Here is a 27,439-nt window from a genome sequence, read left to right as displayed (position 1 = left end):
TAAGTCCTCATGTCCTCCATGTTGGGTTGACAGACACAGCCTAGGGATCTTTGTGTTCAGACCTTAATTTTCAGGCTGGTGCAATCTGAATCAGAGCAACAAGTGAGGAGAAGCTGTCCCCCCACCATTCCACTTCCCAATACGTAACTTCTATTTGCTCTACTGGAGAGTCAGATGTACAGTCTGACATACTCGGATATTTCACCTGTGTGCCAATAGGGACTCCCTAATGCCATTTCAGGATTAGAAAATGGTATGGGGGGAGGGGTAATCCCTTTCTCATCACATGTCATGGTCCTAATCTGAATTAGTTCCAACTGAGTTCCAAGTATAGAGCCCCCAGAAATTCAATTGACAGGGTCTGTGGCAGCCGTCTGAAGGACACAAAGACTCAATGACATATGTGAATTTGTTTTATATTACAGAAGGTGTGGGAAACCAAACTTCTCTATGCCTCACTGCACTACCATTTCCCCTGTCCATTCTATAGCTCCTACCCACCCATTTGCTGTGTATTCCCCCCCTTCACCTGCTGGGTCTTCTTTCCTTCCATCCTCTAAAGTTGCAAATTCCAGGTTAAGAAATTCTTGGAAATTTACACGCAAAACCTGAGAAGGGCAGAGTTTACAAGTACAAGTAAGAAATTCAATGCCATGGATTCCATGCTCTGAAGCTGCCATTTTTTCCCCAAGGGAACTGATTTCTGTAGACTGGAGATCACTTGTCATTCTGAGGAAACTGGAGTTCCAGCTGGACTTTGGCAAACTACCCACTCTGCTTATATTTCACACCCAGCCATGTACCTTTCATTTTGATTTCTTACTTGAATGTTTCCCTAGCTTTGCAGAAACCTATATCCTAGTCCTGTCTGGCCTCTTGATATAGATTTTTGGATCTTTGTATTTCAATGTGGCCTCTCCAATGGGTGTTGCACTCATTTGTTATGAGGACTGGATATGACATAAATGGGACTTGAACTGGACCGGGGGGCGGGGGGGCTGGTGAGATCAGTACTTGGGGGCTTGTGCTACCGCAGCCTAAGATAAAACTTGTATATAAGATTATTGTTAGAAACCAGAAATGCTGCAATAGATAACAAGGGACACTCATGCCACTCTCTTTCTTTCAAGGAGTTTCTGAAGACTTCAAAGGAAAGAGATGTCTAGAGGTTCCTGTGAATAGTGGGGAAAGAATTGTTTTCATGGTAGTACTCCAGAGTGTGGTCACATCATGAGAAGACAAGACTCACTGAAAAAGATAATAATGTTGGAGCCTGTAGGAAGATGAGATAGGTTGACTCAATAAAGGAAGCCATAACTTTCAGTGTGCAAGACTTGAGCATGTGTTAATGAGAAGGGAGTTTGGAGGTTATTAATTCACAGGGTCACCATAAGTCAGAAGCAACTTGATTGCATATAACATCCCACCTCCAGATATGGCTCAGTCTGCTTTGCCAAAGCAGATGGAAAAGAACTTGACTATCATAGTAGCACATAATGCTTTCAGAACAGTCTGTATGAAGTTCTTCAGTTCATAAGGGATAAGTCACCTGAAGTATAGATTTTTAATAAAATTCAGTAAAAAAATAATAGAGCTCATTGCAAAAAAGAAAGGTACATTAAATCAGGTGCCGGTTGTGGGGAGAGGAAGGAAAAGGAGTTTATAAGCCCCTTTGAGTCTCCAAACAGCTGAGAAAGGGGCATTATAAATCCAAACTCTTCATCTTCTAACCCACAGGTGTCAAACTTGTGAGCCATGATGCTGGTGGGGGATGATGGGAACTATAGTCCATAACATCTGGAGGGCTGCTAGTTTGACACCTATGATTGAATTTACTGTTCAAAATACATTTTTAAAAACACACAAAAACCCTCAGTCTGAAAAGCAGTGTTGGCTGCAGATAGACATTCTGTATTTATTATTGCATCTATAACACTGATTCCCCAAAGAATCTGGAAGGTCAGCTTGTGGCTCAGTTCTGAACCTCTCAGAAGTATGTTGTCATGATTAGAAAACTCAGCTGGAAATTGTATCCAAACAAGGGCATCTCCTTTTTTAAAGTTTATTATTCAAGCAAATAGTATGTTTCATTGCCCTGTACATCTGGTCTGAGATCGTCAAACCCAGAAACAATAGATTTTTGCATTGTCAGCCCCACCCTGTAATTTAGAAAAGGTCTGACCATAGAGTTCAATCAGAAGGTTTTCTGTTTACTTCATTGCCCTCTTCTTGAACTATTATCTCTAGAGTATAAGAGAAAGGTGGAATTGAGTTATGTGGTTAAATACATTAGTCAGTCTTTGCTATGAAGTGGAAATATTTTTAGCTGCATTCACATGGAAGGTAGGGAAAATGAGATTGGTAAGAGCCTTGCAAACCTGATAAAGAGAGCTTTAAATGAAATCCTATGGGGGAGGGAGACAAAAATTCAAAGCCAAGTATGATACCAATAACTGGCGATAAGACCCGTAAGGATGTGCAGTGAGAGGCACATATGCAGGGAACTATAAATTTGCTGCTAGGAACAGAAATGATTCCACCATCTCAAAAATCAATTGGGAGTCAGTGTAATAGTGATTACAACCCAACAGTACGAAATCACACTGTATGTGGCTTGCAGCACAACACAGCTGTCTCACTTCAGATAAATACTGAATTATTTCTATGCTTTGAAAGAACACAAAAGTGTTTCAACAACAATGTTCTCCCCCCAAAAAACTACAGAACCAAACTGTCCCTGGAGTAGATTCTCCAATCATATATTAATGTCAGATCCTCCAAATAACTTACAATGACAAACAAATAAAAACACTGTCAAGTGGTTCTCTATGTCGCACAGTTCTCTTTCCTGTGTTCATGTTTTTTCCAAAGAGCCTCAAACATCTTGAAAACAGTTCTACATCTCTGGCCAAGCAAATTCAAGCATCAAACAGATTTGTTCCTAATCCCACTGGGTATGTTGGCACCCAGTAGTAGCCTGACCTCACCGATTCTTTAAAGGCTCATGGCATCTGTAAAATAAAGTCTCTCTGCTTGAAATCCAAAGCACATTAAAGATAGAATAAAGTCTAACCAAGTATTCCACTTATATACAGAGCTCTCCCAAGTCTCTTTGCTTATAGGAAATTTTCAAAATATTATGGAAGCCATATAAAGAGCCATCTTTGAAGGAAACTTTTCACTCAATCGAATCGAGCTGAGAACAAAAATGTGAATTGCGTTTCTTTGGAGGAAGGCTTACAATCAGAGCCCTTCAGTGTACGGGACTGCTCCTATCCCATTGCCCCATGGTTTTTCTGGGTCATCTAGAGGCACCACTTTTCTTAAGTGTGTTGCAATGCACTAGGAATGCTGCAGATTTTTAAATTAAAGCAATGCCAAATTGTGAAAGCTTTTCTTTTCTGCCAGCACTGTGAAATATATTCAGGTCTGGAAAGGGAGGAAGTTTAAATGCTGCTGATGGAAATTATTAAAGACCTGATGGGATGGCTCTGAAGCCCAAGTGTAACTTTCACATAAAATGGAGCCAGAGCCTTTAAGTCCTCTAGGCATGGCCTTTGGGTTTAAAGCATTCCTGAAAGGCTAAACTCTGTGGAGAGTTCAGACAGCTTTGACTAAGCTGCCCTCATGGACGCAATCCATTTGCTCGACTTGCATTGTATTGAAGCACCTGCTGCTCTCACTGGTATTTCAAGGGCAGAACCCAAATGTTTACTAATTGCTTACTAATGATTTCATCTTAACTAACAGACTTTGTAAAACAAAAACCTTCACTCATTGAGTAATTTTGCTGATTCTGAACAGCATTCTCTCGAGAGGACGAATGAGGCTCTAAAACCGCTGCTTCCTGCGCTATGTTCTTTTCCACAAGCAAATGCCAAAAGTGAAACGGTATCTGTTTGCAATTGGTGACGGGTCATTACATCACAGTAAGGTTTTCCAAATCAAAACCAATATCTACCATTCCTACAAGTGCATAGATGCACACTAAAAAAAGTTACAGACAATACTTAAATCTTCCTCTTTTTCCTTGTTTACGTTCTATTTTATTTATGTTCAGTTCAGTTGATGATAATAACAGGAAACCCATTTGCTAAAGTAAATCAACCTTTTCTTGTATATGTTATGTCCTTGCACAGTCCTACAGGATATTCATAATATTAGTGCTGGCTTGAAATGTGTAACTGTGTTTAATGGACTTTTCTTTTAATTTTTTTGCCTCCCGCATCCCCTTTGGTAATTTTTCACGTCTTTGTAAAAGGATATGCATCAGCTTGCAAAAGGATCTCACATATTGCTCTTCAGGAGGGTCATAGACCACCAAAATGAGGGCCAATTTCTGTTGTCTGTACTAAACCTCATGACCCGAAGACCTTTTCAGTCACAATTTTTTTTTACATTAAAAAATGTGGTTCCAAGGTTGACACATTTAGGAGCACAGATGTGCAAAAATAAAAGACTAGCCAAGTCTCCCTTTTCCCCTATAACAGGGGTAGGGAACCTGCGGCTCTCCAGATGTTCAGGAACTACAATTCCCATCAGCCTCTGTCAGCATGGCCAATTGGCCATGCTGGTAGGGGCTGATGGGAATTGTAGTTCCTGAACATCTGGAGAGCCACAGGTTCCCTACCCCTGCCCTATAAGATCGTGTTCACTTCTGCCCCAATTATTAGTGCTTAATTCAATTATATATTCCTGTTGGTACTCTATTTTCCTTCTGTATCTATTAATAAGCTTCAGATTTTGCATGCCTATTCTTTGTCCAGGGATAAAAAAAATCTCCCTTCCGCTTGGCTTGGGTCCTCTCAGCCTCCTTCGGAGAGTTGCCCTAAGGATTAATGGTAAATAGAAGCACAGCATGAGATGGCTATCCCAAGCCACTTCCAGCTTCCTTGTCCCAGCTGCCTAGTTGGCTGAGGCCAGTGATGACAGTACAGGGTGGGGGCGGAGCACTGCTGGTGGATCCTGTGGCAAAGGGTGGGAAATGGGAGGGAGTTGCAGGAGCGCAGATTTTTAGTGCAATCCTAACCTCAGTCTTTCCCCCTTGAATGGGGGATCAGGGTTTGACCCTGCTTTGGGTGGCCTCATTTCCCCCTCCCCCAGCTCCTTCTTGGGGGCGGGACCACACAGGGGACCCCAGCAGCGCCACCTTGGGTTGCAGACCGCCCCCAGGAGCCCTGCTGAGCTCCAGGAGCTTTCCTGGTGGATGGCAGCCTGGCTGAGTCCAGGTGAGAAATACAATGTCAGGTTTTAAAGGGTTATTACCTGCAGCCCTGCAAGGTTGCACTCGTCTGGGCTGTTTGATGGGGAGTGGGGGTGGGTGGGAATTGTTTGCTTCTGCACTGCCAAGAAGGGTAGAAGTGCATGGGGAAAGCCTTGCCCGTGGATCTTGGAAGGTTTACTTCAGAGTAAGCCAGTGGAGGGTAAGCTTGTAGATTGTTGAAGGGAGGCAGGCTGAGATAATCCTCAGCCATGATTGTCGCAGGTTGCCAACTCCCGGCGGGCAAATCCCATATTCTCAGAAGCTGTGGCTTTTGAGACCAGGGCGGGGGCCATGCTCAGTCAGGAATATGGCTGTCGAGTCCACCCTCCATGGCAGACATTTTCTCAGGGGAGGGAGAAGTTCAGTCCCCCCAGAAGGTGACAACTCCATTGAAGGCACCAATTTGATCCACCATCCAAGTGGAATTTGAGGGCATAATCAGTGTCTTTCAACACAAGAAAAGAGAAATGTGTGAAACAGGGGTTCTAGTGCTGGTCATTTGAATCATGTACAAAACAACAGGCTTTTTACCCCCCCCCCTCTTTTTTTTGTTGCTTTGATGGGCAAAAATGGGCCCCAAAGAAGGGAACTTCTCCCTGCATGAGAATATATACAGTGTTATCTTCATTTTAAATGTCAAAAAGTATTTGCGGCTCCACGTGTTTTCTTTTCCGTGGAAAATGGGTCCAAATGGCTCTTTGGGTGTTAAAGGTTGCTGACCCCTGATCTAGAACCATTTAAAGCAGCTGGGGAAAACTGTTTTGCATGCATGCCCTTTCCTCTGAATCCTTTCTGCGATGGAGTTGCCGTATTCCTGCCACACATGGCCAATTAAACAGGAATAGCCCATGAGGATGCTGGGCATTACCAACAGCATCACTGGTGGCATTACATCATCCACCCTCCCCTTTTTATTTTTTGCACGTGGGGTCTTGTGCTACTGTGCAGAAATGCTAGAGACATTTTTCCCTCCAACAAAACTGTTGTCACTGGCAATCCCCTGTTTACTTATAAGACTGTGAGTGCATCTGTGGAAAGGTGGGAAAAAAGAATGCTCAAAATATGGCTCCCAATGCTGCATTGACCAGAACTACTTTAAATAATATGTGAAGCAAAACTCTTTCAACAAGTGGCAGTCTTCCTACAGAGCAACTGGTGCAAGAAACTCCCCACCCCCCCGCTCACCACCATCTTGTTGTTGTTGTTGTTTGAGGATGTTTAATGGTTGAATACTGAAGGGGAAGGCTATGAAACATGTGGGCATGTAAGGGAAGTTAATCTCTACCTCTTTCCCTCTCAGAAATATAAGGCAGAAGGCATATCTTTTTGAGAGGGTATGAGAGGGGATAGAAACTTACAGCAAGAAAGCTTTACATTAAAAGTGCCTATTAAAAATCCAGGGAAAAAAGCTGAGGAAAAATTGCTGCTACTTTACAAGGCAAAACATGTGCAGAAAAGAAAAGAAAAAGTCACAGCAGTTCAGGGCCACAACAACAACAACAACAGCAGCAGCAGCAGCAGCAGCAGCAACAACAACAACAACAACAACTGCGCAGATCAGCCCTCTGAAATTTCTCCCAGATTTATATGTAAACAGTCAGAAATTTCTCCCAGGTTTATCTTCATTAAACATAATAGAAAAGAAAACATGCTTCTTGACCCAGGCTCTATTTCCTTTGGTACCGAATAACTCAAACACCGGTCAAACAACTTCTAATCAGGGTTTTGTTCTTTTTTTGTTTTTAAACTGAGCACACACAAAACTGTTGGGGAAAAATACTCTGAGACAATCTGGGTTGATCTCCTTGTGAACTGGCAAATAAAGCATAAACTGATTTTTCAGGTGTTCAAGCATCCCTAACTGGGTTAATGCCCCTTTGCATTAACCAGACTTTTTGAAAATCTTGCTGAATAGAGCTGGGTGATAACAAACTGGCAGCACAATATGACAGGGCAGGGATTATTGGCCTAATTTGCCAGGAAAATAGGGTGACTATCTTCTTTTCAGAATAAAGGTAATTGGTGGGTTTCATTTGCAGCCATATCCGATTAGCTAGATTAGCTATTGCTGTAATATCAGCTTTCATAATGTGATTCATGATTGGCTGGGATCACACAGTGAAGCACATCCATTGGGAATACAAAAAACAACATTATGCTAAAGTGCTGGTTGGAAAGCCCTTTCTGCTTAGGGGACTGATATGAGGTACACATTTCCATGAATAAAAAATCTTTGATCAAATTCATTCCTACTTCAGAAGGTCTGAGCTCAGGTCTCCAAGATTAATGCACTAAGAGTGTCCAGGGTAGGGAAGATGAAATTCTCCATGGCTTTCTTAGCCAGTAAGCCCTTGGATCAATTTAATCTTCAGAACTCTGGGTGAACATAGTTGATTATTGTGGAGAGTGCAGCTCTGAATCTGATCCTAGAAACCTGAAATGAAATGGATCAAGGTTTGCTTAGTCACAAAGGCCAGCACCTTTGAAAAATAGAATCCCCCCTAGGAAAAAGTTCTGGCTGTGGGCTGGTCTCATCCTTACTGATGCTCCTATCTGTTTTTAGCTCATTCCTACCCTCCTTGGGTCGAGGGAAACCATGGCAAAAGTTTGCAAGAATGTACATGACCAAATCGTTCCCTAGCCTGGCAAGCAAAACAGATGTGAGCATAGAATGCAGACAATATTCTTGAATGCTACACAACTTTGCTTAGGCCTTCCAGGGCTCTAATATACTGCAGACAGGAACAATCTTTTTAAATCTTTAGCTGTCTCTTTCTTGTGTTTCTATTATCAGAACAGAAACCTTCATCACCTCTGCTAATCCTTCACATTATCAGAAAGAGGAAAATAAAATTGGGAAGACATAGGTTATCTTACCAAATTAAAATTTTTATGGGGCCTGTCCAAAGACATGTTTAAATAAGCTTGTACTTCCTGATTTAAAATGTTATCATCTTCTTGTCATCCTATGTAGTAACCCTAACTAATAAATGGTTGCTTTTTAGTCATCTCAAAAAGGTTTTGATAGAACTGCTTGATTATTTCAGTACAAAAATAAAGGTTTTCAGTACATTATGATTTTATGCAGTTCAACAAGAAAATCTTATAATGAAGTGAACATAATAACTCTCTTATCTGATTTTATTATAATATTGCAAGAAGGAGATCAAACTACTCTTGAAAAAAATAATCTTCAATGCAAAAGCCACATTTGGTAAAACCACTGTTTGGTTTAGTTTTCCATCTGTGATGACAACGTTATCCGGTCAGCCCAGGTTAAATATAAAGGTGATGAAATGGTCTCAGCTCCAGGACTCTGATCTCAGTAGCATCTCCTACAATTGTGATGTTAATTCTTTCTGTAGAATTTTCCAACTCTCCCTTTAGCAAGTTGTGCTTAGCAATTACATTGACTTTCATCCTCAAAAGAAACTACTTTCCTCAGTGAAAATTAGGGTGTTGAGCAAGGGAGTCACAACATTATTTCCCCAGATCATCACATAAAGGCATGAGATTTTTAATGTACAATTGCATGAAATATCTGTCTATGCACAAGTACATAAAAAAGATTTCATTGGCAGATGCTTCTTGTGCCAGAAGATGAATCTCATTAAGCAACTTATTTATGGACAATATGATAGCTATATGTCCATTTGTATAAACTCAGCAAAATCATTTATTAATTATTTGGCGTATCAGAATCGCTCAATAAAGACCCCACTGCATCCTTTTATCAATAAAAGCAGTCATGACCAAAACTAGAATCATGTTCAATCATTTTTTACAACTTTTAGAGACCTATAAAACTGCTAATGTAGGTAGACAGTGTATTACTTATGGAAAACAAAGCATGAATGATTTACGTTTACTCACTGATACAGTTGGCAGTAACATTAACAACTCAGTACTGGAAATATATTTTGCCTATGAGTTTTCTGTGTGCATAATCTGTCAAAACACAAAGTACTGAGATATTGTAGCTCAAACAGGTGGGACAAAGATTGCAGATCTTAGTCCATCCATAAGATACAAATCACTGGCTTGTGCAGCCTCAGTTGTCTTGGCCGTATGCAGGGAAGGGAGAGGGGACTTAACCCTTTCACCTCAATTTGGTTCCATTTTTCAAAACTGACTCCTATGGCACTGTAAAAAAACACACATTGTTTTTCCTTTTACAGTGAATCCAATGGTTCCTAATTGTTAGAATGGTTTGCTAATCTCCACTGTGTCCACCTAAGGTGATTCAATCAGTGCTCTGAACAGACTATTACTTATCCTACCTGCACCCATTCAAGCAATCAATCAATATTGATGAGAACAGCCCAAGCATTATCTTGGGTCCTAACCATTCATCCCCTCTCCTATTCTTTTGTAGGAACCTCAGCAAAACAATCAATTCTTTGTCTTTGGCTTTCCTGTCAGCTTACCTCACACTGCCTCAAGACCCATTTTGGGGTATAAATATTGGTCCTTTGGCCATTCATATTGTATGTTTTCATATTGTATTTATATTAGGTGTTGGAATTTTGCTGTTTTAATATTTGTATTGCCATTTTGATTAGCTTTATTGATTGTATATGTTTATGTTGTGACCCACTCTGAGCCCTGCAGGGATAGGGCAGGATATAAATTTGATAAATAAATAAATGTTTGTGTGTTCTGGATCCATGCAGGCACCTCCACTTGTGTGTGAACTCTTTCCTTTGCTCCTGGAAATGCTGGTCATTTTCCTTTTCAGTGCTGCTTTTCTTGGATCTCCCTTTAAGGTGGTAACTATCACCCATTTCAGAAACCCTATCCAACTTCCTCTCGTTTCTCTTACTCAGTTCTTGTATGCTTTGAATGCACTTGTTCATTGTTTAAAATGTATATTTTTGCATAAAATATATAATTTTGCTTCACTATTTTAATCTTTAATACAACGAATTTTAAGTATACAATCATGAGCTCGTTTGAGTGTTTTCACAGAGGGCTATCCTGGTGTACATAGGCTATTGATCCCAGTACCCAGAGGTGGGATCCAGCCGGTTCTCACAGGTTCCCAAGAGTGGGTTACTAATTATTTGTGTGTGCTGAGAGGGGGTTACTAATTGGGTCTGCTCAGAGGCAGTGGCATATTTGCCTAGGGACAAGGGGTACCCCATGTCCCTGGGCACATCCATTGCAGTCATGTGGGGGGGGCGCCAAAATGTCCCCCCACACAGACTGATTTTGCAAGCCCCAGCAAGCCCGGAATTGAGGAAGCCGGCTGCTGCAAGAATTAAGGAAGCCTGACATAGCCCTGCCCATTCTCTGCGGTGGCCCTGAGTGTTCAGAGTGCAAGGGAGAAATACCACTGTGCTCCCAGGATGAGGCCTGGGGAGCTCCGCCTCCCCTCCCTCTCACCCAGAGTGCAGTGCTTTATTCTCCATTAAATCATTGCCATTGCTCTCAGTCTCAAGCCTTCTCCCCAGCAGACGGGCACCGGCCAGCACAGGAGAAGTCCATAGGCTAGCTAGGGAGGAAGTCTCTGCCCCACCTGCAATGTGTTTGTTGTAGGGAGAGGAAAGGGGGTGCACGTTTGTTAGCTGTTTGGAGACTCCTTAAAGGTAATGTGCAAATCCAAACTGCACTTTTATCCCTAACATCTTGTTTGCAATTGTGAATGGCCTTGAGGGGGCGGGGAGGGAACATGAAGCACCTGGCTTCTCAACTTTTGCTGTGGGAATGGGCTGTAATCTGGAGAGCTGAGTTTGATTTCCCACTTTATCTGCCCCACCTGCTGCCCTACAAGGTGTTTGTTGTGGGGAGAGGAAAGAGGGGGCATTTGTTAGCTGTTTGGAAACTCCTTAAAGCGAACTGCACCTGGGGTGCGTGTGCCCTGCATCCTTGCCACAGCCCCGCTCAGGAATGCCCCGCCCCCAGAATGCCTGCCCCCGCCCTCGTCGTGCCCCGCCAGTCCCATTGGCACTACGCCACTGTTTGAATCCCACCACCATGGGAACCTATTACTAAAATGTTTGGATCCCACCACTGCCAGTACCCCTCTCACTCTCTATCTCCAGTTCACGCAAAGGAGGAATGAAGTCAAAATGGCAATTTCCAGGTTGAGTGGAGCTGCAGCACTATAGTTAAATGCCTTTTACACACAACTAATGCTAAAAAGAAGATTGAAAACTGGGCAATTACTAGTTGTATAAGATGTATTTATTGATTTAGTGTATTTTATCCTGGGAAAGCACACACAGACACACACGTTTCTGTAAAACACAATTTAAAAACCAAGACAAATAAAAAGCACACAACATATCTTGGACCAGTGTTCATGGGGTTTGTCTACCAAAGTGATGGACAGCAAGCCATCAGCGAAGAGTTCTTGTCCTCCGATTCATGGTCATGAACTTGTGCTTTTTCCAGCCAAGCTCAGTCTTTTAATACCTGCAGTGGGGGGAGGGGCATTGTTTGTTTGGGGGGGAGGACTAAAGAATAAGAAGACTTTAATTCTTTTTAATTGTTTATTTCTGCATTGGTGCACTCCTTTGAAAGAAAAATGGGAAGTCTGATGACCTGTGCTCTGTTGTAGTTCCCAATCCAGATGGGGGGATGGCTTGTGCGAGTGGTGCAGGCCTCGCTGGCATGTTTGCCCACCCCACTGATGTAAGGGGCATCTACACTAGCAGAGAGAGCAAAAATGCTGTCGGGCTGGCAGGCTCTGGACAGTTCTGTGGCTCCCAAACTCACAAGAAGCTCAGAAGCTATGCCAGAATGCTTACTGGCACAGCAATTGCAGCCACAGATTTATACCATCAGGTGGCAGAAGTGTTTTTCAATTTTCCTCCTTTCTGTACCACCTGAAACCCCTTTGCAAGCGACCTGGTGGCAACTTTGTCCTGCTATCCCCAGCCCCTGCAGAGTTCCTCCCACATCTGGATTGGGGTTGCTTAATTAATTAAGATTGTGAACCAAAGCACTTTGCTGCTCTCCATATTCACAGAGTTTGCTTGCATTTGGAGAGCCATTTGCAGATTAGATCTAGGGAGGTATGTTCAGAATCAGCACTATTTCGAAGTAGGATGTTGTGGAGCAATGATTAAGACTACATTCAGATCCTCAGGTCTTGTATCAAAAAGAGTTCACATCATGTTATCTGGTTATAATAGAAGTATACTGTGCTCACATGTATATATAAACTGATCATTGTTGTCACATATTTGCACAATGTGTACTCACCTTAGTGACTCAGTATAATTTCCACCATATTTAAAGAGCAGCAGTGGTGATTCACAGATCCTTCAATCCCTTTCTAAGAGCCAAATTGTGCAAAATAAAGTCAGATGTGTAATCTAGACTGAGTGTTCTATCAAAGATGCACCGTTTGCAGATTCACAGGCAGACATGTGCTTTGAATTTGTTTTCTGACCTTGTTCTATCATTGTTTTATTGATGAATGTGTTGTCTACTATCTGGAGTTCACAGAGCCAGGAATCCCGATGCATCGGCAATGTTTTGTATTGATGAGTCTCCAAGTACGTCAATCAGCTCGCGTGCTTTTTTGTTTTCACAAGTCAAAACAATATGTAGAGAGAGTCTAATTGAATTACTTTGCAGATTGCCATGCTTATGAGGAACATTGCAAGTACTTTGGCTGCAAAGCTTGAAACTTTGTGCCAAAAGAGTTCATAATTTAGATAAGCCAGTACATTCTGTCCAATTGCTCTGATAGCAAAGAAGGATTAAAGAGAGGAGCAGGAATAGAAAATGCTTTTGAAGATAATAGGGGACCCTTGAACTTCCTCTCAATCCTGACAAGAATGAATCAGAGTTATTTCCCTCACAGCATAGATAATGGCAGATTTCCTGATATCTGTATTCATATGGATGTAGTTTCTCTGGCACAAGAGTAGAAGTGGACCCTGCCTTGAAAAATGTTGATGTTTGATTGACACTGTTGGTTTCCAGTAGAGGGGAAGTGTGGCATATAAATTGAATAAATTAAATTTAATTCCCCAACTGATTTGCTGGAGGAATCCCCAAGCATTTTTAATTTTAGCCAGAATCTTGAGAAGTGAACTCCCTGCCCCCACCAAAAAATCCATATTAACAATTTCCTTAAAATCCCTTGAATAGTTAGTGAAAACGTAACCCTACTTTCCCAGTTGGCGGCACATCAGCCATGACAGTGGATTCACCCTTCCTGGGGCATTTATCCTGGTGGAGGAGTGATTTGCTGCCACAGAGCCGCTGCAGCCCTTTTCTGGCACTGTGATGTGCTGCCAACTGCAGCACCAACATTCCTACACCCTTACCACCTCAGTTGACATAATAATGGGGTATGCTGGGGGCATGACCATGGAGAAGCTGACATTAGCTGGCTTTCTCCCAGCCGTTTGGCAGCCCAGGCTACATATGTAGACCACCCTTTTGGGTGGCATAAGTGGGTTAAGCCCAATGGGGACTCCTCAGTGGCAGATGGGCTTTCACTCTTGTGAGGCCTCCCTGCACCATCAGGAAGTCCTGTGATGCCACACCAGGTGCTTAGTTCATGGTTTGGGCTGTTAGTCTGGGGAGTAGCCAGAAGTGTGAGCCTTTGCACAAGCTGAAAGTGCTTTTAAATAAAATGCCATGCTATATGGTTCATCTGCTCCATCTCGTTTAAGATTTAGAGGTCATGGGTTAAGGGTGTAATAAGATACAGGACAATAATGGCTCTGCACAGTCCCTTGAACCTCCCCACTGAATTGGCTTTGGCGCATGTTTTTTTAAAAGCTATACTTACATGAAGGTTTCTGGAAAACGTGTGATAAGGAGGAGAGCATGCGCCAGAACCGGGATGGGGAGTCCTTGCCCAAACCATGATTTTTGCAATGAGCATCATGGGATAATTTGACCATTGGGGAATCAACCAATAGCAAAGGACCACATTTAGGTTACACTGTAGTGACAAGTTTGGTTTGAATACAGCTATTCAGCAAACAAGCCATTTACTAACAGTTTCTAGTATACATTCATCTTGAAATTGTAGAAATTGTAGTCACACATCAGCAGTGGCAGGTCAACACTTTGTCAAATTCAAATTCAATTTTAATAAGTACGGTCTTAGACTTATAGTTTTAAGATATAAAAAGGAGAATACATAACTACTATATACAGTTAAAACAATCACCAAACTAATTACAAACTTTACAAAGTATGAAAACAGCCACAATAAAAAAAATAACACTTGCCCACTTGTTTACCGCAACACTGCATTTTTTACATGCAAATGAACAGATTTTTGCCACAGCATAGAAGATATTAGGGTTTTTATCCTCAAGCAAAACTTTGGTCAATAAAAGATCAGTTTTGGTTGTGTGAGTTTGTATAAACCAAGCTGACAGATGGTTTCTTTTCTCAGTATGAGAGCCAGCGTGGGGTAGTGGTTAAGAGCAGGTGGATTCTAATTTGGAGAACCTGGTTTGATTCCCTACTCCTCCATCTGAGTGGCAGAGGCTTATCTGGTGAACCAGATGTGTTTCCACACTCCTACATTCCTGCTGGGTGACCTTGGGCTACTCACAGTTCTGTTGTGGGGAGAGGAAGGGAAAGGAATTTGTAAGCCACCTTGAGCCTCCTTACAGGAAAGAAAGGTGGGGTATAAATCCAAACTCTTCTTCTTCTCTAAAATTCACAAGGCAGAAGAATGAATACATGTGATTGTTTCTATATTCCTTGTGCTGCATAAGGAGTCCTGTGAATCAAGTGATATATTATGAAATTTTCCAGATAGTACAACTGACAGAAAGGCATCAAAGCAGGCTCTATAAAAGGGTCAGCGGAATTTAGGCAGGGTGGTAGAGGATAAATAGGGAGCAGCAGCAGTACTTTCCCATGTTTTTAGAGATCCGGGGGGGGGGGGGGGGGGGGGAGAAGTAAAATCTCAGGCTGATTACACACAGGGAGCTTAACCTGATCCCCATTCAAACTGGCTGTATATTCTTTGTCTCAGGGACTCTCTTTTTTGCCCATTATTATTCACCGCCCCCTTTCCCCACATTTCTCCTTGTTTTGGCTGCAGGGCAGGTAGTATCTATCATGTTGCTCCAGAGTTTTTTTGATGATGGGCCTAAGGTATCATGTTAGTTTGAGCCTACCCTCCTAAGCTAGTTGTGTCCAGCTTGCTTTTTTGCTTGTGTCCATGGGAGGTCAATGTTTGCTTGTTCTTGTGGCTTCTCTATTGGACATGTGTACTTTAAGCTTGTTTCCAGCCTTCCTGCAGGGTTACAAACCTCCCCCTCCCAGTCTGTGGGGCTTTCCCCACTTACCATTTGTGGTGCGCTACTCCCAGCGTGCTCCCGGCACGAGTGATTTCTGCCACGGGGTTGCGTTTCCCACTGCCCTGCTCTGCGCGGGGCAGTCAGAAGGTGCCATTCCTTCAGCGCCAAAAATGATGTGCGCTGAAGGGGCGGGAGAGCGGCAGCGTTGGGGTGGCTGCGTGGTTGCCACACTGGACCCCGCGCTACTTTCCCGGAGTAGAGCGCAGCAAATGGTAAGTGGGGAAAGCCCCTGTGTTTCAACACAAGTGGTGTTCTGAATAGGGCTGAATAGGGAGAGATATTTCACCATTTTAAAAATTGGTAACATGAACTTTGAGGATGTTTGAAAAGTTTTCTTTAAAAAGTGTTCTTTTTTAAAAAAAACTTTCTGGTTGATATAGCAATATATCGAAGAGCAAGTCCTTTTACCACTCAAAGTTCCTTCCAGTACATCAAACACACTAAGCACATTAAGTACTGAAATACCCATCAACACTATGCACTGAAATTGGCCGGCTCTTGTATGATGAGCAAACACTTTCAGCATAGGGTGGCTGGCTGTTCTAAAGCAGCAAAAATGTCAGCTGTAAGCTGCAAAGAAGAAAGAAGCTGAGGCTTCAAACTTGGGCAGGAAAAAAATGGCGAGGAGCAAGGGGGGCATTCCTTTGGGGTTGTTGGATGGTGTGTCTTCAAAGGAGGAAAGAGGAGGGATGGGAATGGGAATGGGAATGGCCAGACCTGCATTGTTTTTTGAGAATCTTGTACTTGTACTGCATTGTTCCGGGTAGCAAAAGCCCCACAAAGCAGTACACCCAAAATAGTGTGTACTTTCTGACACTGTTGCTATTTCTGCTGTCTTAACATCAAAATATCATCATTCCTACAACATGACACTAGAAACACAGTAAGGTGTCTGTAAAAACTGATTCACCTCCCAAAACCAAGTTCTGATTCTGCTGGGATGGGTGGAGCACGAGGTGAAGGGTAGAGACTCCTCTGATTACCCAAGAGAGCTTTCTGTATTCCCATGGGGCATTAGCACCCTTCCAAACAACCAATAATTTTGAAAGTAACCTGTCATGTTATGAATTCATTGGTTGAGGCTCTCTTGTGATCGGTTCTACCGCACTCATTTTCTTCAGATCATCAACAGAGTGGCAGCCATGCCTTAAGGTGCCCTCTGACAAGGACCAGAAATCAAGGCAATGCTGGCCTTCATATTGAGGCAGGGGTATGCACACCATTGCATTGACACCCTGCATCACCCCAATTGGGTGCTATACTTTAGGGTGGTCCACCATCTGTTCATTGGTCATCCCAGGACAGTGGAGCAAGTGTGCTCCAAGTTTAAACACCACAAAAAACCCTCATTCTATGAGACCAAGGAGGTCTGGGGGGGGGTCCCCACATGAGGACCAGGCTCCCTCACTTCACTCAGTTCCATCAGCTTTGGGAAGATGCTGGGAAGATCAGGTGGAAGGAGCCCCAGCCAGAGGGTGAGTTTTCCCTGCATTCCCATTCCCACCCCACCCTTCTCCCATTGAAAGGCAAAACCATGCAAGGCAACTTCCACATCTGGTTCACAAGATAAGCCTTTGCCACTCGGATGGAGGAGTGGGAACTCAAACCCAGTTCCCCAGATTAGAATCCACCTGCTCTTAACTACTATACCATGCTGGCTCTCACCAATTGAGCTCCAATAATTGTATAGGATCCAATGAGATCAGCCAAACCTTGGTGTAATATATTTCCCAATAAAATGTTATTTCTGTGATGTCCCGTATGAACAGCAGTTAATAGTGGATATCTCACTGTTAATTGTGCAGGATGAACAGATGTATTCAGTCCATCACACAGAATAGTTATTCACTCATTCCTCACACATATGTGCCATCTTTCCTCATGGGTGGAGTTATTACATTTTTTCCTTACCACAATCATATGAAGTCATTATGCTGGTGTAGTGGGCTGTGGGTTGCCCTTCTTGAGAAAAATGGGGAATGGGGATCTGTTATATAAGCCACACCTAAGATGATTTCATAAACTTTCTTAGAATAGTTTGCTTGGCTTGTGGAGTCCGAATCATCTTTGACTTACTCATAGTCCTTGATGAGTTTCCTGGCAGACTTTCTGTCACTCAATATCTATTCAATATACACTGCCATCAGCAAACCCACAAAGGAATATTTTCAATATTGATTGGAATGTTTGCCGCATTATGTGTCAAGGCGTTTTCTCAACAAGCACCACATTTATAGATCAGAGAAACAAACTGCTTGTTGGACATGAGCCTGACAGTGGCTTCTCCAATGTGATGCTCCAAGTCATACATACAGCTGGTTATGCTTGGAGCCAGAAGGTACTATTTCACCGAAATAATACAAAGCCTTTAGAGACTGTATTATTGGTGGGGGAGGGCATCTTGATTGCATAACCAATTATTGTAGCATGATATGTTAAGAAATATCATTCAACTGCTTAAATGTGGAGAGGGTTGGTATTTTTCCCCAGGCTTTGTATAGCGGTGCATATTGTATATAAAACAAGAAATACTCTTCTCAGTACATTTCCTGAATACAGCAGAGTACAACAGAGTAATACAAGATTTTAAATCTGAACTGTTGCACTGTACCTGGCAAATGATGATTTTTGATAATTTCTCAGTGGGTTTCTGCCAAATCACTCACCAGCTTCCTTGATTAACAGACATTCCATCATTTGATCATTTTTTTAAAAAAGCCTTTAACTTTTGTGTTCTGTCTTGCCACTTTTCATAATTCTTCATTGTCACAATAGGAAGTTTAGCCATTTCCATTGTTCCTTCTACAGTAGTCTTGGAATTGCTTGGAAGTTATTATTACTAATGTTGACATCCTATGTGTTTACGTGTCCAAAGCACTGTACGTTTCCATACATGTGATGAACACTTTGTGTCCTATGGCACACTTTTGTGTATGTCTAAATACATTAATCGCAATAACATCCCATATTTATAATCTCATTGAAAGGTCAGGGAAAAAAACTTTGACTGCCATGTTGTTGTTGTTGTTGTTGTTGTTGTTGTTGTTGTTGTTGTTGTTGTTGTTGTTGATACAACTGCTCATTCTTGGTAATGAATGGCTGAGTTGAAGCGAATACATATTCTTTTATCTCCATCTCCCTTATGCCAAATTTTAGATTGTAAGCCCCTCTTGCCCAGGGACTTCCTGAACTCTGCAAAGACTCAAGCACATTCTGTGTAATGACAATGATAATAAAATATGAGGGCATGGAGCTGGGGATGGTAGCTGAAAGAAGGCCTCCTCCTTGCATGGGAACCAAAAGGCAAAGGCTTCAGCCCTGGAAGAAAAGGACTGATAGGAACAACTGGTTACACTGCTCTGTCCACCTGCCTTCAGACCGGGTCATTGCAGCTGCTGTGGAGTGACCCCTCCTGCACTGTAACAGCTGAAGCAGCACTATGAGATTGAGCTTCTGGCCAACTGGGCACAAAAGCTAGACATTCTCCTCCATTTATTTAAGCCTTCCATCCATGAAAGCAAAATACAAATGAATGCATTCCTGATATTTGATTTCTTTGTAAGTGGTAATCAGGTAACTCAATCTTTAACAGCTTTAAAGTACTTCTTTACTCTGCCCTCCCTCCAAGGAGTTCAAGGGTTCTTTGCTCCCAGAACAAGCTAAAGAAGAACAACAGGCCCAAGGCCACCCAGAGTTAGCAGCAATTTGAAGTTCTCTCCCAATTCCCAATTTAGCAGTCTAAGCATTCTGCCTCACTGACTGACTTCTTTGGCTGGAAAAAAGCATTATAGTTGTGAGAGTTTGTTGTCAGGGAGGTCTGTAGAGGAAACTGGGGGGACAAAATTCCTAAGGCCCAAAGTCAGCTTGACAGCCCTAAGCTGGGTCTTTCCAAAGCCAACATGGTACAGTTTAGCTTCCCTGGAATGCCTCTATTCTGCTCTTTCTGTTGCAATCTTTCTGCACCTGCGTAGCCCCCAGCCTCTCAAGTCTGTGCTTTGCAAAAAGCTCAACTTTGCTTCCCCTTCCCTGCCCATTTCCTCTACCCCAAGAACAGGGATTGTCATCTGGTAAATTATTCCCTAACTGTAACTGATGGGAGAGGGGAGTTCTCAATTATCTCATGCCTCAGAGAAGAATATAACGGAGAGGCCGAAGGTGTGAAACTGCACATTCTGATACTGCAGAGAAAAACAATCCAAAAACAATTAAGGAGGTGGCATCAGAAGGGGCAGGGAGGGGAAGGGAGAACTGGAGCCAGCTGGATTTCTATATCCAGGCACTTGAGTTGCTTTCGAAAGTAAGTGCAAGTGTGGGACTGGGATCACCTGCTTCCTCTCTGTGGAGGATGAGATGGACTTCTTACATGTCCCCAATTTTCCTTCCCCCATTAAACATCTTTGTATTGGTGCATATTCCCAGTGGTAATGTATGTCTTATCTACATTTAATTGATAGAACATAGCAATATTCTTGTTAGGTCCCTTGGCTAGGGTCACTCACTGATTCTGTAATCATTTTTTTCTCAAACAGAACCAAAATATCTGTGACAGCAAGGACAGCTAGTGAGTTTAAAAGTTGGCAACCTCATTTGTGATCTGCCATGAGAACATGCTGTTCAAAACAAAATAAGGCAACATTTCATCAGGACTTATACAAGCCTTTTGCATGAGTCTCTTAGAGTAACATGCTGCTTGGTTTGGGTTTCACAGAGACAGCTCTGTTAATCTCAGAGAAATCAACTTGCCACCCAAAGGTGGGACTGGCACTGTTCAGAGTCGACAACCAAAATTAACAACACAACACTCTTATCTGTGGGGTTAAATTTTGGACATAGCCAAACCGTTTTATTGACAAAGGATGAAAAGAAGCATGAGATGCAGCATGGGGTCTGATCTAAACACTTGGCAGCCCAAGTGCTGTCCCCCAGTGAAAACCTTCCTCCAACCAGCTTGTTGGAGGAAACCATTAACCTTGTGCAGTAACCATGGATCCCAGCCGGGTGGCAGGCCACTTTCTGGAGATCTGCTTTGTGCAGCGATAGCGGAACTCAGCTGGGCAGTAGGCCACTTTCTGAAAAACCATTTTACCCCTAAGGGGCGCAAGCCACAGTAGCCCACGTCTGGGCATCCTGACCCATAGTTTTGCTCTTAAGAAGGTTCTGCCAAGGAAAGTTAGCTCCCCAGCTCCCCTCACCATCAGATCAGTTCCCATGCACCAACCGTCGGCTTGGCTATGACAGCAAACACTTGCATTAACATTGTCCAAAAGGGAGAGGTGGGTGGGAAACATGACGCCATTTCAGCGTCATGATGCAGTTGCCCATAATGGCCATGGCCGCAACCTGCCTTCCGCCCTTCTAAGGGCAGGCATGGTGGGGCCTCTTTGCAGTGCCTTTCCAGGCAGCAACGGCTGGCCCCGCTAATTCGGTGCTGCTCTTTTCTAGGTAGAGATACAGCGGGTTGGTAGTATGTGGTTCTTAGATCCTGGCCCATTATTTACTGAATTTTTTTGCGAGGGGGGGTGGCATAAAAATTAATAATAATAATAATAATAATAATAATAATAATAATAATAATAATAATAATAATAATAATAATAATAATAATAATAATAATATACTATGGTAAGAAGTCTGTAAATCCTTAACAAAGAGCATGCTAGCACTGAGGTAGAAAAGCCAAATATTTATGAGCTATGCTCATGAAAGCATTTTATCTCAGAGTAGCTGAAGTTAAAATGATTTTTTTTCCAAGGGAGAATTATTTACTGTCATGAAATATACACCCTAAGGCAATGACAAACCATCTCTGCTTCACACTTGCCTTGAAAGCTCTTTGCTGGGGTCCACATAAGTCATCTGCGACTTGACAGCACTTTATACACACACAATCTACACCCTTGCCTGTGTAAATTGTTTCTTCTCTTATAATCAGGGAAGTCACATAGCATGAAGCATGTCTGTTTAGGAATCTTTTTTTAACAGATTGAAACCCTACACTTTTAAGTCATAAAGTATATTTTATGGTTATATTGCTGTTTAATATTGAGGCAGAGTTGGCTTTATTTTTCTTGCTTGCTTAAAAAAACCGCCTACCCAGTCTTTCTGACCTTCCAATTATAACATGTGGCCATTTTAAACAATCTGGTTAAATTGAGGGTATGAATGGTTGCATTGACTGCTTTGCAGGTCAAATTCTGAGTGTTTCGCATGGTAAGGAGCAGACAACTGACAATAGGTGGTCTTTGTCTCATAATGTTGTATGAGGTAAGGTCTCTGAATCCTTTATAGACTTTCATTCCTTGTTCTGGAAGCCAACTATGCCTGTTAATATGATATACTTCTGGTACTACAATTAGAGTTCATAATTTCTGAGGAGAAAGTGGGATCTAAACACTGAGGCCTTTCTCTGGTTTCTTGTGAAATAAACACAAGTGTTGGGGAAACTGTATTTGTTGTAGGCACTAGGAGGGAACGCTTTTGGGCAATAAAATGCCCATTAAATGTTGCCATTAGGTCATAACAAAACAAACAGCCAAACTATCTACTCCTCCCCAGCTCTATACTCCCACCTTTTACAAAGTAATTATGTTTCAAGACACAAATTGTTTTCAGGCTACTGAGGAATTTAAATTAGCATTTACAAGGTTACATGGAAATAAAACAAAAATGAGAATGTCAGGCCTCAAACTGCTTGTTAGATTTATGATCTGGCCGGCTTAAAATTCAAGGCAAGGAGAAGGCTATTCAGGAGCAAAGTCATGGTGAGGCAGTGAACATGGAATGGGGTGAAAGCAAGCCAGTATGGTCAATACAGTGTATGGGTACTCAGCTGTTGCTTCAGGTTTAGGGTTGCCAACCTCCAAATGGGTCAGTCATCTTGTAAGGAAGAAAAGGGGAGTGGATGCACCAAAGATATGGCAACAATATAAATCTGTATCCAATGGCTTAATGTAAGGATCTCAGTCGTTCTTGTTTCCCTTACAGCCAAACCTGGCCTTGACGGAGATTCTTTTGGCCGGGCGTCCGGCCAGGACCTGCACCAACCTTGTGAGAATGCTTATCTCGCTTTCGCATAGTAGAATTCCGTTCTCATGAGAACGGAGCCGGGGGGATGGGTTAGTCAGCATTATAACCTGTTGTTTGAGCGGGGTTGCTCATTCCTGCCATGTCGTGTGTGTGTGCTTTCCAGGATGTCTGAATAAACGGACTTATAATCAAAAAGCCTCTTTATTTCTGCTCTTTGGAATTCCTTACATTGCTCTTCACGGTCCCGTTGCAGACTTTCACGCTCCTCTTCCCACAGTTCGCGCTCAAGCTCCCAGGCAAGTTTGGCGTCCCGCAGCATGGCCACCGCATCGTCCCAATTTTCTTTCGAGGGCATAGGTAACGATTCGGGATCGGGATCCAGTTCCTCCTCCGATGGTTTTTCCTCCATGCCTCCGACTGCTCCACGGATTTCACCCATTCGCTCGTTCGCTCCCGGGTTTGGAACTGCCGAGGTGGTGTGGAACCCTCTTCCGATCATCGATCCAACCCTTGTCATCGTCCCTGCTTCCGCTGTAACTTTGGGACGAGCTCCAGTGCTATGCCATTGCTGATCTTTGGGAATATCATCGAAGTATTTGTCCAGGAACCTTTCAATGGATTCTTGGGTGTCAGCATGAATGGTAGTTAATCCTAACTCCTCAGGGACTGGCTGCATCTGGGGTTTGTAATCCACACGTTGTCGGGTGGAAACGAATCGATCAACAGGCGCTTCGATCCATAGATAAGTTTCCCAAAACTCTCATGCATCTCCCACACGATCTGAACCATCGCCGATGCGTCCCAAGGGAAGAGAGGCAGACTCGAACTGGACCGAGGGCCGGGAGAGAGTCACCAGCTGAAATCGGATCATCCCCCGGATCCTCTCCCGAGTCTGGAAGGGAAGGCTCGAAACCCTCTATGGGGGCTATCGTGCCTTCCACATGGTCAAGAGTACTCAATCTCTGCATGTTAGAACACCAGAGATCCAAACACAGTCAAGAGAAAAAATGAGTTAGATTCCTGCCATAATGTAAGGAATTCCAAAGAGCAGAAATAAAGAGGCTTTTTGATTATAAGTCCGTTTATTCAGACATCCTGGAAAGCACACACACACGACATGGCAGGAATGAGCAACCACGCTCAAACAACAGGTTATAATGCTGACTAACCCATCCCCCCGGCTCCGTTCTCATGAGAACGGAATTCTACTATGCGAAAGCGAGATAAGCATTCTCACAAGGTTGGTGCAGGTCCTGGCCGGACGCCCGGCCAAAAGAATCTCCGTCAAGGCCAGGTTTGGCTGTAAGGGAAACAAGAACGACTGAGATCCTTACAGAATCTCCGTCAAGGCCAGGTTTGGCTGTAAGGGAAACAAGAACGACTGAGATCCTTACACTTAAACCACGAGCAATGTGGGTAATTTTATCCACAATGTGAAATACACAATTTTATAAACAATGATTTATATGGTGTAATTTTCACAACTTTATACATTTACAATTTTTATTGAAGTGGGTACAATTATGTATAAAGTACATTTATAATTTGTATTAAAGTAAGTATCATTATGTACAAAATAATACTTCATATATGAGTTGTTGCTTCCAAGTAAACACAAAAGGTGGGGCTAGTTAACCTCCGGTATTGGCTAACCTCGTAATGCCTTCTTAGGCCCCTCTATTTTAAATGAGATAAATCCTTATTCTATGAGTTTATAAACAGACCCCAATTGATAGGAGATTGTTGTGGTTAATTAAATACCTTTATATTGATTCTTCAGCCGATATATTGTGTAATAGTGAGGCTTATTTGACTACCCCTTTTCCTGTTATTTGGGTTGGGGGGGGGGTAGACAGGGGTGCCTTGTAGCACCACTTCTATTTAATTTATATCTATCCAATTTGCCAGCTTTTTTTAATGGTCCTTATTTTCATTTGCCTAAATTACTGGATATTTCTGTCCCTATTTTACTTTGTATAGATGGCCATTTAAACAAACATAGAATGAATGTGTTGGGAAAAAATAGTGTGGATTGCATCTTAGGAATGTATTTGAGTGTTTCTGGCTAAATGGCTGAGCCAAAGTACCACCTATTGATCTGCTGTTTGCTGAGAAACTACAGTTCTGGTTCAGAAGGCTAATAAGGTCAGTGGGGGATGAAATCGATAGGCACAAACCTGAAATTGATCTCATGAGTAATGCCTTTAGAGTAAAAGGAAAGCAATGGGAGCATATTAAGAGGTATCTCTGGCTCTTTGTGACCTCTATGTCATTGCGTTCTCATCCTTGATGGGTCAGTTATTATAGTTTTGCATTCCAGCATTATTGTGCTTTTTTATATTGATCTTTTTTTTACTAAGATGCCAGGAAAGGGCAGTCTAAAAATCCAAATAACTATAGATAGAACTGTATTTTGTGGATTGTAGCAATATTTCCCATCATTGTTTCTTTTAGGGATGCTCTTGAAACAATATAGGGGGACAGAGGTTAATTTCTCAAGAGGGGTGGCTGAGGCTTGGAGGCCAACACCTTGCCTTGGAAGTTGCAACGTCTTGCTTTGAGGCTTTGTGCTTAATCTTGAGTCAGCTTTCAGTATTTGCTGATGGGATGTGTCATGAAAAAATACACCATTACAAAGCTAGTGCTTGCTAGATCTGTGTTCAAAAATACAGTAAAAATGCACTTATGAGATTTGTTGCCTCGGCAAAAACACGATTTAAGTAGGAACAGGAAACTCTGGCTCATTCCGCACATGCAGAATAATGCACTTTCAAACTGCTTTCAATGCTCTCTGAAGCTGTGCGAAATGGTAAAATCCACTTGCAAACAGTTGTAAAAGTGGTTTGAAAACGCATTATTTTGCGTGTGCGGAAGGGACCTCTGAGACAAGCTAGGTATCTTTTAATATGTATCAACCGTCCTATACAACCGTCCTATACATCATCTGCTTCTAGCACTAATGGAAGTGGGGGCTAGCATGACTGCTAGAAGTGGTAGGCCATTTCTTCTAAGAGAAAAAAGGTCAGGTCCATGGCATGCTTTGATAATTAAAAATTAAAACATTTGTTGTGAGGTTTTTGAGTTATGTAACTGTGGTCTGAATCCCTGATGTTTTGCCAGCACCTGTGGCTGGCATGTTCAGAGGTGTTCGCTATAATTCTTGTCTCATGGTGGTGAGATTGGAATGCTCATGATGTTAAATTTCAGCTGTCAGGAAGAGGAGGGATAGGGGTTATTTTGAGGAGGTTTTTTTTAAAGGATTGGTTTGATATTTTTTAGTACAGGAAGCCAGATTTTGTTTATTTCCATTTTATTCACACTGGGCCAAAGTGATTTCTTTTTCTTTAAAAACTGGCAGTAAAATATTGCTAGATCACTGGAGCCTCAGTTGATCAGTTGAAGTCTCAGTCTTAAAAGGTCCTCTGAATTCAAAGCTTTCACTTTTTAAAAAGCAGGTCTCTAGTCCTTTCTCTCATTGAGATATACCTTTTTTCCTTGTATCTCTGCAAGGGAAAGGGCTAGAGACTTGCTTTCTAAAAAAGAAAATAAATAACAGCTGGGAATTCAGACTATTACTTTAATGCTCCAGTAATCTAATGATATTTTATTGCCTTAAAAAAAAACCGACCAGAAAGCAACACAACTATGAAACTTACCAACTCTCAGGAGAGTTAGTGAAAAATGCCTTCTGGTTAATTTTATAACAGCTAGAAGACCCTTGTTATGTGTAGGCAGATTTCTCAGTGTTTGCTTTCTAACCTTGAAGAAGGGGTTGAATTTATATCATTATTTATTTATAACCTTTCTCTCCTGTAAGGAGTCTCAAAGCAGCTTCCAAATGCCTTCCCTTTCTCTTCCCACAACAGACACTTTGGTTGTTTCCGCACGAATGCGGAAGCGGCCGGGTCGGCGTACTCAACGCTGACCCGACGATGCTGGGACCGTCCACACGGACGGTCCCAGAAAGAACCGGGGAGACGGCGCTGCTGGGCGCCGTCGCCCGGTCACCTTACCTGTTCTCCGGCCCTCCGGCACGTCGCTGGGGCCTGGGGACACGCCTCCCCTGCCCTGCGCGCCTGCTTCCGGGTCGCAGAGCAGCGGGGCGTGTCCCCAGGCCCCGGCGACGCGCTGGAGGGCCGGAGAGCAGGTAAGGGAAGCGAGGGGGGGAAGCGCCGGGAAGCAGCTGCTGTTTGCACAGCAGCGGCTTCCAGCCGGCATTTCCCCAACAAGAGCGCTTCCAAGCGCTCTGGGAAAATGCCGGCGTGGGGATGGGCGGGCGGCGCGAGGGCGGCGCGGCTGCGATGCAGCTGCGCCCCCTGTGCGAATGGCGGCCTGGGGACGGCGTTTTTGCCGTCCCCAGGCCGCCATATTCCGCCCGTGCAGAAACGGCCTTTGTGAAGTAGGTAGGGCTGAGAGAGTTTGGAGAGAACTGTGACTAGCCCAAGATCACCCATGTGGAGGAGCAGGGAAACAAAGTTAGTTCACCAGAGGAGAGTCTGGCACTCATGTGAAAGAATGGGGAATCAGTTTAGATTCTGCTGCCCTTAGCCACTACACTACACTACACTACACTACACTACACTTGCAGGTTTCATTTTTTTAAAGGAGCGAGGAAACCTCAGGTGAGGGAGATGGGAAGACATGAGTAGAGCATGGAATCAATTGATGTGGTTGGATATCGGTATGAGTTAACATCAAAGTTTGTTTCTGCACAGCATACTAAACAGGGGAACCCGGTTTCCCCTATTTGCCTTCACACTGGAAGTTTTACCTCTCTAGGAAATGATTGCAGTCTGGGTAGCTGTGGCTTCTTTGGTTTCTACAAAAAGGTTGCTAGTTTAGTGATTTTTAAAAAAAC

Source organism: Sphaerodactylus townsendi, linkage group LG06 (genome assembly GCF_021028975.2).
Source record: "Sphaerodactylus townsendi isolate TG3544 linkage group LG06, MPM_Stown_v2.3, whole genome shotgun sequence".
NCBI classification, from domain to species: Eukaryota; Metazoa; Chordata; class Lepidosauria; order Squamata; family Sphaerodactylidae; genus Sphaerodactylus; species Sphaerodactylus townsendi.
Note: the sequence above shows the minus strand (reverse complement) of the source record.